Source organism: Rhipicephalus microplus, chromosome 4 (assembly GCF_043290135.1).
Source record: "Rhipicephalus microplus isolate Deutch F79 chromosome 4, USDA_Rmic, whole genome shotgun sequence".
NCBI lineage: Eukaryota > Metazoa > Arthropoda > Arachnida > Ixodida > Ixodidae > Rhipicephalus > Rhipicephalus microplus.
The window spans coordinates 46,999,263-47,013,866 of NC_134703.1; positions in this window are offsets into that span (position 1 = coordinate 46,999,263).

Genomic DNA, 14,604 nt, shown 5'->3' on the forward strand with positions numbered 1-14,604 from the left:
GTACAGGGTGATGAACAAAAGTTAAGTCGCGCCGTATGAACACAAAACCCTATCTGCTTTCTACGTGGGTAGAAGACATAAAGCACTCATATCCAGACAGTATGATGTTAGCTGACAGATTCAGTTCACAAATCACAATTATGGGGAACTGATTTGTGAATACATATTGCCGGAAGTCGGACATACGCGCCCTCAGCCCTCTGGCATTCCACCGAAGAACAGACGCGTTCTTGACCTCCTCTCGAAAGGATAACATGTCGCAGACTATTGTTTTACCTTAGAGCTGCAAGCACCGGACAGAAAGTGTCCTGTACCTGCAGTGCGCTCTGCATGGACGGGGTGTTCATGCTGCTTAGGAGCATGCGCATTGCGCTCATAAGGGTCTGCAACATGTTAATGACCTAGAAATCCTCAGTTGTCTTTGCATCATTGGTTCGTGAGGGAATCGAGGTTGGCGGCATTCGATGCACCTCTGAATCAGGCTGTGTTCGTGGAAGGGAAGGCCAATCTTCACGAGGTGGGAGTGTTGAGCCTGCTCTTCGGTGTATCCGTCTTCGCAGAGCTTGATGATCGGTGGCAAGTTGTTTTTGCGGGAGATGGCGTGTCTCTTTCGACAGATGTCACGATTCGTGGCGATCTTCTGTGGTGATGCCGACGTCGCCTGACAGTAGCAGCAGCTTCTCTGTGCGTTGAATTGTCGCGCACCATGCGTTTCAGCACCGGGTGCTGATTTTGCACTCGTGGGCAATCTTTAAAGAACGCTTCATAAGCGCCGTAGCAGTTGGGGCATCTGAACGCAGTTGCGTGGCAGGTGTCTTCTGGATGAGGTTAGGTAAGACGCGGGCACACGACATTGCTGGTAGATACACATTTTACTTGTCCAATTTTGAAACATCTCTGGCATTGTAGGGGCTTCGGTATGTATGGACGGACCTGGCGGTGAACGGGGCCAACTTTGACGTGTGATGGAATACTGTCTCCCTCAAAAACAATTTTCGGGCAACGTGACTGGCCTAGCCTTGCGATGGGCTTGATGAGGATGTCGTGTGTAGTTGGCTTCATCAAGATAGGAAAATCGTCAGCAAAAGTGCAAATGTCCACATCATAAATGACGCCAACCTTACAGTCAGTGGGTATGACTGATTTAACTGTGACTGTCGATTCGCGTGATGTTCTGTAGGCTTTGCAGCACACTACGGTGTAGAACATCAACTGCCAGTAAATTCTTCCGTGTGTTAATCATCATGTCTTTAATCTCATTTGAAGCGAGTCCTTCGAGATATGGAGAAAGAACTCACCTGTTAATACGCCGTAGGTTGGCTGAAGAGTCCACAGTCATGAAGAGTAAAGTGTGCGGCGAAGTAGCCTGCACGGTGAATAAACTCTCCGTCGACGATGTTCGTAGCAGTCCCCTTTTTGCATTGCGGCTCATGACGACTGTGTAGTCGTCATCCGATGACTCGAAGCCATCTGAGTAGAACTCCGTTGTCTCGCTGTCTGTGCCGCTTGAGGTGGTTCCACTTTTCCTAACCGCTGCCGACGTAGCGGTGGTCCACCTCGAAGATGCTGAGAGGCATTTTCATCCATTATCGCAACGAGGGAGTGGTAACTCATAGAATTTGCGGAAGAACAAATCGAAAGCTGTGTGATTCAAAAAGACTTGTAGAGGCTACTGGACATACAAGATGTGAAAGATAGAATAACTAATATTCTAAAGAATATCTATAAAAGTAACAAGGCAGTTATTAAATGGGAAGAACAGGTATTTGAACCTATAGAAATACAACGCGGGCTTCGACAGGTATGTTCCTTGTCACCTTTGCTATTTATGCTGTATCTACAGGGACTAGAAGCCTAATTAGAGCGGAGTCGACTCGGCTTCAGCCTCTTTTTAGCCATGCAAGAAAAACAAATTGAGCAGTCATTACCAGCATTGATGTATGCAGATGATATAGTATTAATAGCCGACAACAAGGAATATCTGCAAGAAGTGATGGACATCTGTGGTAATGAGGGATATAGGTTAAATTTGAAGTTCAGCAAGAAAAAACGGCCATCATAATGTTTAATGATAACAAACACAGTGAGTATAAGATACAGGAAGTCAGGCTAGAAATAGTGGAAAAGTACAAATCTTTGGGCATATGGACAAATAACGGGGCTGAATACCTAAGAGAGCACGAAAGATACGTAATAACTAAGGGTAACATGAATGGAGCTGTAATGAAGACTAGGACGCTGTGGAACTACAGTAGGTATGACGCTGTGAGAGGGATTTGGAAATGTGTCATGGTGCCGGATTCGACGTTCGGCAATGTGGTCTTGTGCATGAAATTAGAGGTTCAAGCAAGATTGGAAATGAAACAACGTGGAATGGGTAGACTTGCTTTGGGAGCACATGGGAATACCTCAAATCAGGGGTGCAGGGTGACATGGGATGGACATTTTTTGAGTGCAGGGAAGCTAGCAGCAAGATATAATTTGAGGAGCGATTGAGAAAATGGGAGAGGAGCGTTGGGCTAGGAAAGTTTTCAGCTACTTGTGCATAAAAAATAATTATACGATATGGAAGAAGCGAACTCAGAAATTGTGAAGCAAATATTTAGACAGCAGCAAGGCACGTTGGTTAAGTAAATGTTGCTTAAGAAGAAAGAAACGACAGTTAAGAAGAAGGGTAAGTGAACAGAGAGGGACATGTGAAAGATTGGACTGCTTAGGAAATTGTTACTGGAGACCTAATGAACTAGTTTAAGCAGGAAAATGCAAAAGAAAAGATTTACAATAATTCTCAGGGTAATTATCAGCTGTTCAAGGCCCGAACGGGAGTATTGCGGACTAAGACGTACCGTACCAAATACGAAGGCACAGAAACGATATGTAGAACAAGTGGAGAGGAGGAGGAAACAGCTGAACTTTTGGTAATGTTCTGTAAAGGCTCCCCCTTATAGTCAAAGATAATGGCGCCGAAATTTTCAAAGCATTGGAATTTAGGGGCTGTGAAGGCAAACTAGACATTAAACGGGTAGAAATAACCAGGAGGAGACTAACTGGATGGTGGTTACAATCAAGGCGCGAGTGAAATTCAATCGTTAAACACATAACGATATTACTTACTTTATGGCTAGTTGATGTGAGCCACCGCCCGACCTAAACAGCACAGCCGGATCCATCCATCCATGCATCCATCCATCCGTCCGTCCGTCCATCCATCCATCCATCCATCCATCCATCCGTCCGTCCGTCTGTCAGTCTGTTCGTCCGTCCATCCGTCCGTCCGTCCATCCGTCCGTCCGTCCGTCCGTCCATCCATCCATCCATCCATCCATCCATCCATCCATCCATCCATTCATCCGTCCGTCCGTCCGTCTGTTCGTCCGTCAGTCCGTCCATCCATCCAGGTACCAAAGTGGAATTATTCAAATGAAATAGGAACCTTGACAGCTACCTGTGCAAATAGAGAAGTAATACATATTGTTCAGAAATACAAGTACTAAGGTAAGCTGCGATCATGCAATGAAATCGTCGAGCGTTGATGTGCTGGGAATATTGTCTCGAGGTCATTGTCTCGAAGTTGTGACCGGGAAACGAAAAGTTACAATACATAAAAAACACACTGTACAATGATAGCGATGTACAAAGTGTTGGCCGTCGAAGAAACTGAGCTGCATCAAGTCGCGTCGATATTTATACACGTGTCGTCGAACATTTGAGCGTTATCGCTAGTCACCGAGTTCGTTCCACGATAAACTCATCTGTTTGAGTTGGCACGCTCAAGCGGTAAGGATGGCGCAAGAACTATATAGAATGTTTTCAGACATCCTGGCGCGGATTGCTCAAGGCAGTGTCTACACGTGCCACACTGGCAACGTAAAACATAGAAAGGAGCAGACGTAGCAATACGCTCTGCACACTCGCGACTGTGCTCCCAACTACCATCGACTCCGTTCTTTATTCATCTGTTGCTGGCGTGTGAGTCGATTTTCTTTAGATGAATAGAAGGATGATGGCACGAAGACCAAAGAAAGCCCATACCCATGTAATAGTTTTTCATCATGACGAAACTCTCTGCTGACGGATTTACTCACCGCAAGAACGGCTAGGGGCATTTAATACCGAAAGAAAGGCTTACACAAACAGATGCAACTAATTTTAATTGGCATTTGGTTACCAGTGCCGAGTAGTTTTGGACATATCGTAGTGTTGCCCATATTTCAGATATTTTTCTTCTGATCTTTTCGTGACTTGTCTCTTTCTCATTATAAGTTGTCACAACGTTAATGAAAACCAGCACAAAATGAAGTCAAAGTGGATATCAAAGATGTCATTTGTACTGTTTTATGTGTAATGTAATTAGTGTGATATACATGTGAAGAAAGTAAAATGGACAAAAAACAGCTCGCTGCTAGCAGTGACTAAAGCAGCCGGACGCTGCAGATTTGGGTGAAACTGTTTCTCATACTTAAACCATCTAAGCTCTGAGGAAATCTCCGCATCACGCATAGGTTGATTGCAGTTGATGATTGTAAAGACTCAGCGCTTAACTTGAAAATATCAAGATGAGCAAGAAATAGTAAAAATCACTCAGCAATGGTTGTTCTGATCTAAATTGGTCTTGAAAACAATGCAGAAAGTGAACGAGTCAATTTAAATTCAAAATTTTTGTCACACGCACTTTGCATGTTCAAAATATCAACTTTTAACATGACCTGTCTCCTCTTTTAGTATTTTGTTGCAGTTGCTCCCCGCGTTTTCGTAAGACGTATCGGCTAAGATGATTGTCGAAGCTGTTGGATAGGCAAACATTTGAGTTTCCGTAGCGAGCTGCATTGGCCGTAATCTCGCCATTTCATTGTTGCTGGTGCCCGCAAAGCTCACCACGTCGCCTGACATGCTGCCAGCGGAGAAGCCAGTGAAACAGCGTTGCAACGGCGTTCCCAGTTTGAATGAACGCATGGTTCTTGGAGAAACGAAAAGGGCACCTAATTTCTGTCTACGTGATTGGCAACACGGTGGAGGCCTCGGAGGGGATCATAGAACGGGATCAAAAGTAGTATAAAGATGAAGAAAATAGAGCACCGCCTACACAGGAGCGACAGAAAGAAGAGATAGGAAAGATGGGGGACACGGTCGACTAAAGTTGAGGATGGGGCACCACTCGGCAAGAGCCACACGGCGTCAGGAAATCGCGGATGGTGAGCCGATCGGCGAGAGCTGCCCAGGCGTCGGAGATTGGCCGCGATAATGAGCATAGTAGCCACCTGTCGGCAACTTGCTGAAAGAGTGAAGTGTAGATTGCTCCCTGCATCGTGTCTTCTACTAGCCGCGCAGTGTTTATACGGGAGAGTAGTTGGCCATGCACGTTCTAAAAGGGTGGTTTGTTCGGATATCTTAGCGCGAGCATAGCTGGTTGTACGTATGCCTGAAACAATGAATGAAAGCATTTGTCTTGCTTGGCTGGTAATTCACTGTAATAAGGTGAGCGCGTGCAACTTTCCAGAGTTCTGTGTATTGTCGTCGTACCCTCCAATGACCAGAATCATTTCAGTGTGGGTGCCGCTTTTCGCTTCAAGCACATCGTAAAATGTACTTCGAGTCGTCCCAAACATGAGGACTATTAAATGGTGAGTGTCAATGCAGCGTTGTAGCGACTTGGTTGTAAACAAAAACGAAGCTCTAGGCCACGCACTTGCATCTTGCGGTTAGGTGTATAACCACGGCACTGTATATAGTTTATCGACTATGCGATGAGCTTTCGTTATGTATATCTGGCCGTGGTACTACGTAATACGTACTACAGAGAAGCAATTTTATCAAGTAAAGCATGACACTTAAAAACTTACTTTTCCTAAAACGTAGTTGCCATATGCCATTTTCTAACTTGGAGCAAAATTTGCGCGGAAAGAGCCGTGTGCTTAGTTTAAAAATGCTTTAAAAAACCCAGACGCGCAAAATTATTTCAGACGGCAGGCGTTACACTGATGTTTGCTTTCACCAAAAATGTCATCTTTTTGAACATTTTCTTGAGCTTGTGTGGCATGATTGACTGACGGAAGGCAGCGGCCATTTTTCCTTTTAAAAAAGTTAAAACAAACATGAACTTCCAATGAAATAAACAGACATTCGTTGTATCACTGTCATGCACGTATTCCTTTGATGAAAGCTTTCCGCGGAACTCTTACGAGTTTTTGATGTAGTTTTACTGGTGCCAGAACATGTGCGCATGTATAGTAAACGTCAATGTAGCACAAAGTGGTGTCAGCCATGAAGCTTTTCTGGCTAGACTTATTAACTGTCCAGCATTTCATGGGGTACCGTATGAAAAAAATCTTAAATACTATATTGAAACTGCCGCAGGCTTTCAGTTCCTAATATTTCTTCCTACAGCGTGTAGGCAGAGTTAGATGTAACGATTTGCAAGGACGTAAAAAGATGCGAGCTGTAATACGGTTAGCAAAAAGGTCGCACCTCTCCTTTTTTTTTTTCTCTCTCTCTCTCTGTGTGTCGCTCAGAGGTCAGTTTCGCTAGCGAAAAAGTGCCTTCAAAGTCAGGTCACCTAATATTTGTTTTTTTTTATTCTCTTCCTCTCCGGTGATGTAGCTGTCTTGGAGCCTTCAATGAATGAAAAATCGCCTTCTTTTAAAAGGAATGATTTTAAAAGGCTCGGCAATAAAATCTAGAGAAAATTACTGATTAAGAAGAAGTTGAGCGAAAGCAACGTAAAAGAGCACTATAGGTAATGCGAGGCATGTGCGTGAGCATTTGTATAAGAATGGCATATTGACGCAGGTGCTAGCTCCATACGAACAAAACGTTGAATGCCGAGCCCAATGGTTGAGGCGTGCTAGTGTTCCTTCCGGCACTTCCAGTAGGCAACTTTGACCAGCAGTTTTCGGTGGCCGTCATGGGTTGCGTGCTTTGTATAAGGGACCAAATGCATATTACTGATCATGATTGATCGGTTCTGTCTATGCTGATGTGCTCGTAGTAGAGAAATCATGATTATAGGAGCAGAAATAGCCATTCTTCAAAGACCTCATCCTAAGTTTAGTGGCACAACTAGTAGATATATTATATCCAACATGTAGGTATATTATTCCCGCTCCTTCTGTGGGTAAAATTATCTAAATATATCATTTTCGTTGTAGTACAGATATACAAAATCCTAATACAGATGTGCTTACAAATGATTGTATACTAAATATGTCATTAGAAAACAGCCCTTTTTGACCAAAAACCTCAGAAAAAAATTCGAGGATGCTTTACCATCGCCTTCAGCGGTAGGCCGAGATAGCGTAACGGAACCTCCTCTGCATCGCCTTCTGAACTACTGTAACTTCAAAAACCTCCTTCGGTTTTCGGTGCTTGCCCACACCGTACCGAGAGGAAACGAACCAATGTGCGCATAACGTTGGCCGTTTTGAATTATCATTTGACGCCTATTCGAACACAGTTGTTCAGTGCCAACTAGGTACATCATATTTTTTTTTGCGAATCAGTGAAAGGTCAACTACGCATCCGTAAAGCCACACTCGAGCCTAAGCAGCTGTTCCCTTGGTTTGTGGTTCTGCTGCTAACGAAGACTAAGTACACCTACGCCGAGGCCAGAATTCTTGTGAAATGAGCTCCTTAACGCTATCGAGTGAAAGGCCGAATATCATCTCGAGTACACGGGTATTAAACATGCACTGTAGGCACAACGCTCCCGCGCCGCGCCTCACTGCATGAAGAAGACAGCGGGGCTAACGTAACAACGTATGACTTTGTCTAGTGCCTAACTATCTATTCACCAACTGCCATGTTTCACAACTTCCTCCTTCCTTGCTTACGCAGCATGCGACAAGGACGGAGTGCTAATGAAGTCATCGTTCGCTGACGACACGCTTCGCCCGTTTCTCCCGTTTCACACACTATATAACAAGGCTTATCGCATGCGCCGAGACTTGGCTCACGACAAATTGACTGCTTTTCTTGCAAATTCTCTGAGCAGTCATTCCTAACGCGAGCCGTCTTGATTCAATAGAGGCGGTATTCAACCGACAACGCCTCCGATCGTTGGTAAGATGAAAGTTTGCCGGCGAACGAACTGTAGCACTTCCGTAGACAAGACCTATCCTCGAAGTGATTAAGCCAATGTTCAGAGTATTTGCATGCATGGTTCGTAAACTGGCTTAGATTTATTTGGTGCATAAGGGCAACGATTACTGGAAAGACGTTGGTCTTCCCTGCTGCCTGTCAACTTGTGCGGACGCTATCAAGCGATATTGCCAATTCTAAGCGAGAACAATTATAGTAAATAATGAATCAGAACGAGGAGAGTAAATTCGAGGAATGGCTTATGCGTATAATGGGCACGTCACTAGGTCGACGAAGACTCTACGTCTCGATCATTCATTTGCTAGCGGTGAATTTGACGCTGCTCAGGCATGGTTGTGTGGTACTTAATGATTTTGTGATCACTGTTTTTTTCTTTGCTAGTGAGATTACAAGTCCTTTCTGGATCACGTAAACCTGGATGTTATTGTTTTACTTTACAAGATCAAATGTTAAGAAAATGTCACAATAGAAAAATATGTGCACAGGTAAATTAGGTCCCATTTCAGATGTTGAATAATTTATTGAATTACTAGGTTAAGCAATTTGTTCAGTACTTTTGATTGGTATTTTGATTGATCAGACTTTTGAGGTACGCTAGTGAAACTACAAACAATCAAGCAACAATTAACTAGAGAAAATTGAACATCGTGAACAAGAGAAAGTTCTAGACCACACTGATAAATAAAACTTCAGATAATATATTGGGGACCATGCAGCGTTCAGCAGTGATCGTGCAGTCAGGAATCACTCGTAAAGAAAATCTATGAACAAATATACAAAACAATATCAGACTTTAGATTGTTTCTAAGTTCACATAATAAAATCAGCCACTGTCACACAAATATATATATATATATATATATATATATATATATATATATATATATATATATATATATATATATATATATATATATATATATATATTCAATGAACCCTGAATAACAATCAGGAGGAAGTATGCATACAAAATGTCAATAGGTGCACACATAAGCAGTCGTTCACGTTCATTGCATGAACGCACTTCAAAGCTACATATTACTTCGTCATGAGCATGTCATGATGGACGACATGCGAAGGAATGTAAAGTAATTTCACTTGGCGCAACCACTGCGATGATTTCTCAACGTCAGTCAAAAGAAAAACAAAATAACCTCAACGTTTCAGAACGGGCAAGCGTTAGCATGCCAACCAAAAATACAGTAGAGACGGGTGCAAACGACCTTTTCTCCGGAACGGTACCTGCGTAAGAAAAGATTACATTTGGCGCAATACGCAGCGATTCCTAGCTCCTTACGCACTCACTTGGGCGTTCTTGCGAAAATATGCCATTGTGCGAAAAAAAAAGCAGATCTTTCTATTCGAGCAGTCTTTGGTCATCTGCAACCCCCACCACAGGCATTCGACTCTCTTTTACGGATGGCTGATTGCGCACATGCGAGAAATGGAATTCATGAGACTACCTCCGTGAATTGCATTCCTGTCCTTCACGTTGTCCAGGAAAACTTGATTTCACAACGTTATCTCGAAGATCGAGAACGTACAGCGATGTTGCTCAAGCTTCGACGGCGAGCATTTTATTTCTCAATTCATTAGCGAGCATTGTATTGAAGGTTGAAGATAAGAAGGATTTCCCGGCTGCGGCGGCTGCATTTCCGATGGAGGCGGAAATGTTGTAGGCCCGTGTGCTCAGATTTGGGTGCACGTTAAAGAACCCCAGGTGGTCGAAATTTCCGGAGCCCTCCACTACTGCGTCTCTCATAATCATATGGTGGTTTTGGGACGTTAAACCCCACATATCAATCAAGATAAGAAGGATTAAAAAAAACATGGACAAGATTGCGAAATGACATGCCAGGGACGTGACCCGAGGGAACGGTTGGTCACACGTACAAATGACGAACTTTGTAATTTCTGCAACGTCGCAACTTCGCGCGATGTTGCAGATATTAAAAAGTGTTTCCTGGCGCTCCGGTGATGACTTTTGTTTTCTTTATCCGCGAATATACACGCCGTTTTCCATTACATTTGCTTCCATATTTCAGAAAACAGTAACGCTGTTGTAGCAAAGCAGTCAGCATGACGAAGGTTGCTGGGTTCAATAGGTACGACAGGGTGGTTAGATGTATTTTTTAAACAGACACAACTCAAAAAACTGTAAGCTAACGGCCCTTAATTAAAAAGGGCAAGCTCTCAGGTTTTTGTGAACAGTCGGATGTAGTGCTGAAAAACGCGCGTCGGAGGTACTTGTTTTTTATAATTGATAAAAGTTTTTACCAGAGCAAACAAGCAGTGGCAAAAAAGAGGAAGGAAAACTGGACACGCCAATTCACAAGTGAACATTTAACGGGTGGAAGATGACATACTGGTGACACATTTATTACAAGGCTTCGACAAGGCGTAGCTGGCATGGCATCGTTCTTTTTCTGCGCTATACCGAACACTAGGACAACACGATAAGACAAGGCACATAAGTGCAAAACACATATACGCCCCATCTTCCCGTTTTGTTTTCGTGCTTCCATGAAACGCAACAAAACAATTACGACATCTAAGTAAAGCAGAAGTTACTGCCTTAAAGTAAGCAAGACTACTTGTAAGGACGATGGCTCCAGCAAACACACGTGTTCAAGTTTTTACCATATATATAACAAGATATGAGAATAAACATTCAGTTGCGAGCATTCTCAAAACTACTCTTCTTCCCTGTTCTTTTTACTGCTTGTTAGGGCAGTTAAGAGCTATTACAATGATTGTCAAGCATTTATATGAATTTGGTACTCCACTTCAACACTGAGTGTGCTAAAGTTATTATTTTCAGTTGACTGTGAAAGCAAATGAACTTGTTTGCATAAGAAAAAGAACACAGCAACCAAAAGTGTCCAGGCTGCTTTCAGCATATGAGCTTAGACAGTGTTTATTCTAACCTAACTTTCTTGCCTAACAAAGCTTGCTTGAAAGAAGCAAAACAAAAGAGATAAGTTCAAAGTGGCCAAACCGTCAAAGCCATAATTTTATTCGAGTGAAACATAGAAATACGGGCTGCAGTGTTAACGTTGGTAGCGTAGCCTTAGGAGAGAAGAAGAGAGCAGAGTGGGTCAGAGAACAAAGCGGTGTTTAGAATATCATAGTTGAAATCGAAAAGAAGAAATGGACAAGGACCGGGTACGTAGCACGGAGGCACTGGCCATTAATGGTAACTAACTGGATTCCCAGAGAAGACAGGAAGTTAGATGGGCCGATAACTTTAAAAGGTTCGCCGATATAACGTGGCAGCAGAAAGCACAAGACCGGGATGATTGGCGGATCATGGGAGAGGTCATTGCCTTGCAGTCGGTGTAGTCAGGCTGATGACGATTATGACATACAAATACCTATGTGACCGGCGTACCATCGAGAGCCTCATTGTATACACCCTATTTCAAATTTTTATAATTTCGTAATTTGTTCTGAACTTCCAAAGCCCCCCACTTCGGCAGCTCATATAATCAAATCGTGACCTATATACATAAACCCCGCAAATCATTATTATTGATGCTGTTATTGTTGTTATTGTGGCGTAATGCCCGAGAAGTGTGGCATTGCCAAGCGTACAACAAAACAACAACAACAACAACAACAACAACAACAGCTGTTGTTGTTGTTGTTGTTGTTGTTGAAGTACTACACAGGAAGTACTACACAGGGAAGCTCCCAAAGAAATTAAACGAAAAAAATAGCTGTAAAAGCCGGAAGATGTTCAAAAATAAAAGAAGAGAGAGATTTAAGTAACGCTGCTTTCAGAGGCCGTGAGTAAGAATAACTTCACGCTTCGTTATCACTAACGGCAGAAAGAATTATTCGGGAAATTCAGCGTAATGCCAGCTCTTATTGATCCTACCCTTAAAGCCTCTCAAGATTCCTCCAAAGTAATCAAAGGCATCGCAGAGTTTGAAATTAATGTCGCTAAGCGAAGGGCTGCTGCTGTGCCCATCTTGGGCAAGCTTAGTAAAAGCTTGTTGCTAGGCTGGTTGTTACACGCGAACTAGTGCGAAAAAGACACGTAACAACTTTTCCTCCTTTGTTATTTCTTTTTTTTTTATTCCTTTATTCATGCGTCTTTGTCGTGCTTCTTTTTCGCGCAAACGGGAAACGCGTGTCAGGGGGCTCATATTCAAAGTATGATGTGTCAGCAGTGAGCACTTGCTCGCAAAACGCTTGAAAAGCAGTTATCGCTTGACCTATGAATTGCAACGTTAAAATCAAGGCAACAAGATTTAGCCGTTATGTGTTTCGGCTAATACCTACTGGCGCTGTTTATGAATGAACACGGGCCTTTTTCGTGATAGATTACCTGTCAAAGAAGTTATGTCAAAGTCAAATATGTCGGTTTTCGAGTTTGCAATATCTTATCTGAGGAGGGAGTAGTGAACACAACTTCGGCGTCCTATTTCGTATGGGAGGTTATATCAACGACCTTTTGCTTCATACTTCTCACACTTTAATAACATGCAAATGCAATCGCCCCCGTGCGCTTTCGAAGAAAATCAAATCGGGACGTCATTCTGACTGGTTAAATACTTTTGCGTGGCCAAATTGAAAGTCTGCAGGAAATCCTGCTTTTTTGGGTTAAGTTCCACCTACTGAGAGAGAAAAATGAAAATCCATGCATTTTTCACTCTGAGCTATGGATCGCGTTTGATTATTTCTAGGCAAAAGTAGGGTGACATTGCTATAGAATGGACGATACATCAAACTTCTTAAACAGACTTGCTTTTTTAAAGTATGCGGCGTTACTTGCACGGTTAAAACTAATTAAGTTTGAAGAGAACTTCTGACAAATGTGAAATGGTAAGTGAAATGTTATAACTTACCACACAGCGTTTGCATGTATACTGTAAAAAAAACGACTGTTGCATGCGCAATCTATGGCAGACGTCTCCATAAGTTTGTCGGACGCAGCAAGTAGGGTGAAAAACCTGCTATTATCATGCGACCACAAAATTAGGCTGATATGGCTTGCAAGATTCCACGAATTTCATTAAACCAGTCAATTGGACCACAAAAAGCAGGTGAAAGGCCAAGTTCGTAAGACCACGTTTGTAAAAATACTTAAGTAGCAACTCGCCATGCCGCAATTCTGTCGCCGCATCTTTGTAAGGCTAAAGTTTCACAACCCAGACATTCTGTTATGGCACACATGTGACAATGAAAGGCACAGTGGTTACAGTAATGCTCGCGAATTGGTCTGTGGACAGCAACGCTGAGCAGCTTAATCCTCGAGTATCATCTGTGGGCCATCGAGCAAGCCCGTGAGGGGGCGAGGAGACATGGTTTCCCTACACCTCGGGGGCGGCCTAGGCCCAGGTCACGAATTTACCGGAGTTATTAATAAAGTCGTTACCACCACCAAGTCATGCAACGAAATATCAATATGATGCCACCAGCTTCGCTGTCTAACCAGTCTTCGCCACGGTAAGTCTGGGAAGCTGTTTCCATATTCATTTTCGCATTCTTCTTAGGAGTGGGGAAAGCGCTGGCAACACTTATTTCCTCTAATTTTATTTTCTGGGAACCTTTTCCTTGTGTCTGTTTATAACACATTTATACAACCCAACATCCGATACCGCTAGAGGGATAATAAAAACACACACACGCACAATCTCTTACGGCCAAAGCACGAGCTTCCCATAAAGAGGCTAGCTCTATTTGTTGTTGCCTACTATTTCATGACATCAGAAGCAAGCACCTTAAATTTAAGTGCACGCGTCGGAGTGTATCCAGTCCTCTTGCAAGTAAGACAAAGTTTACTGGGGCTTCATAAAGAGAACAGTGCGCACAGAAAATCAAAAAAGAAGATGTAACAAGAAAACCCATTAATCAAGGATGCCGAGAGTGTTCATAGCGTCGGCCTTGGAAAAACCTAAAAGTGACGGAGAAGAGAAAACACGGCTGCTAGAAGGATTGCGATTAGAGAAAGCGAGCGTTTGGATTAGGTAAAAATACAAATGCTATGCGAAGCAAAATAAACATTGGAGTAAATGTCAGATAATAAAAGGAAATTGCGAAGGTCTGTTGGAGCAACAACGTACACCGCCAGACCAGTACAGTTTCAAAAGAACGCCGCATAGGTTGCTTCTGCGGTGTATGAGTCTTTGGTGCCGCCCCCAATACATGAAGCATGCATTAGGTTCCCCGGTAGTTCTTCCGTCTTTTTCAGGTAATAGGCTTACTGTGATGGTTATTTTAGGCACATGTGCACGGCAGAATAACATTAATAAAGTTTCCAGCTTCTTTTCCTCACTCAAGTGTACATGAACCAAGCCATTTGCCTGCGTAAAGCCTGTCCTCTTCAATTCACATCAGTAGATGGTAGGTATAGGACATTGAAGTGTGGGGACCTCTAGCTTTATTTTCGGCAAATAAACTACCAGAGCAATGTTGCAAAACAACCGAGAAAAAGAGTGCGCACCGGAGTCTCATATGTGACTAAGCAGGTGAAAATTCGCTCCTGCTTGATGCTCTGCTGTG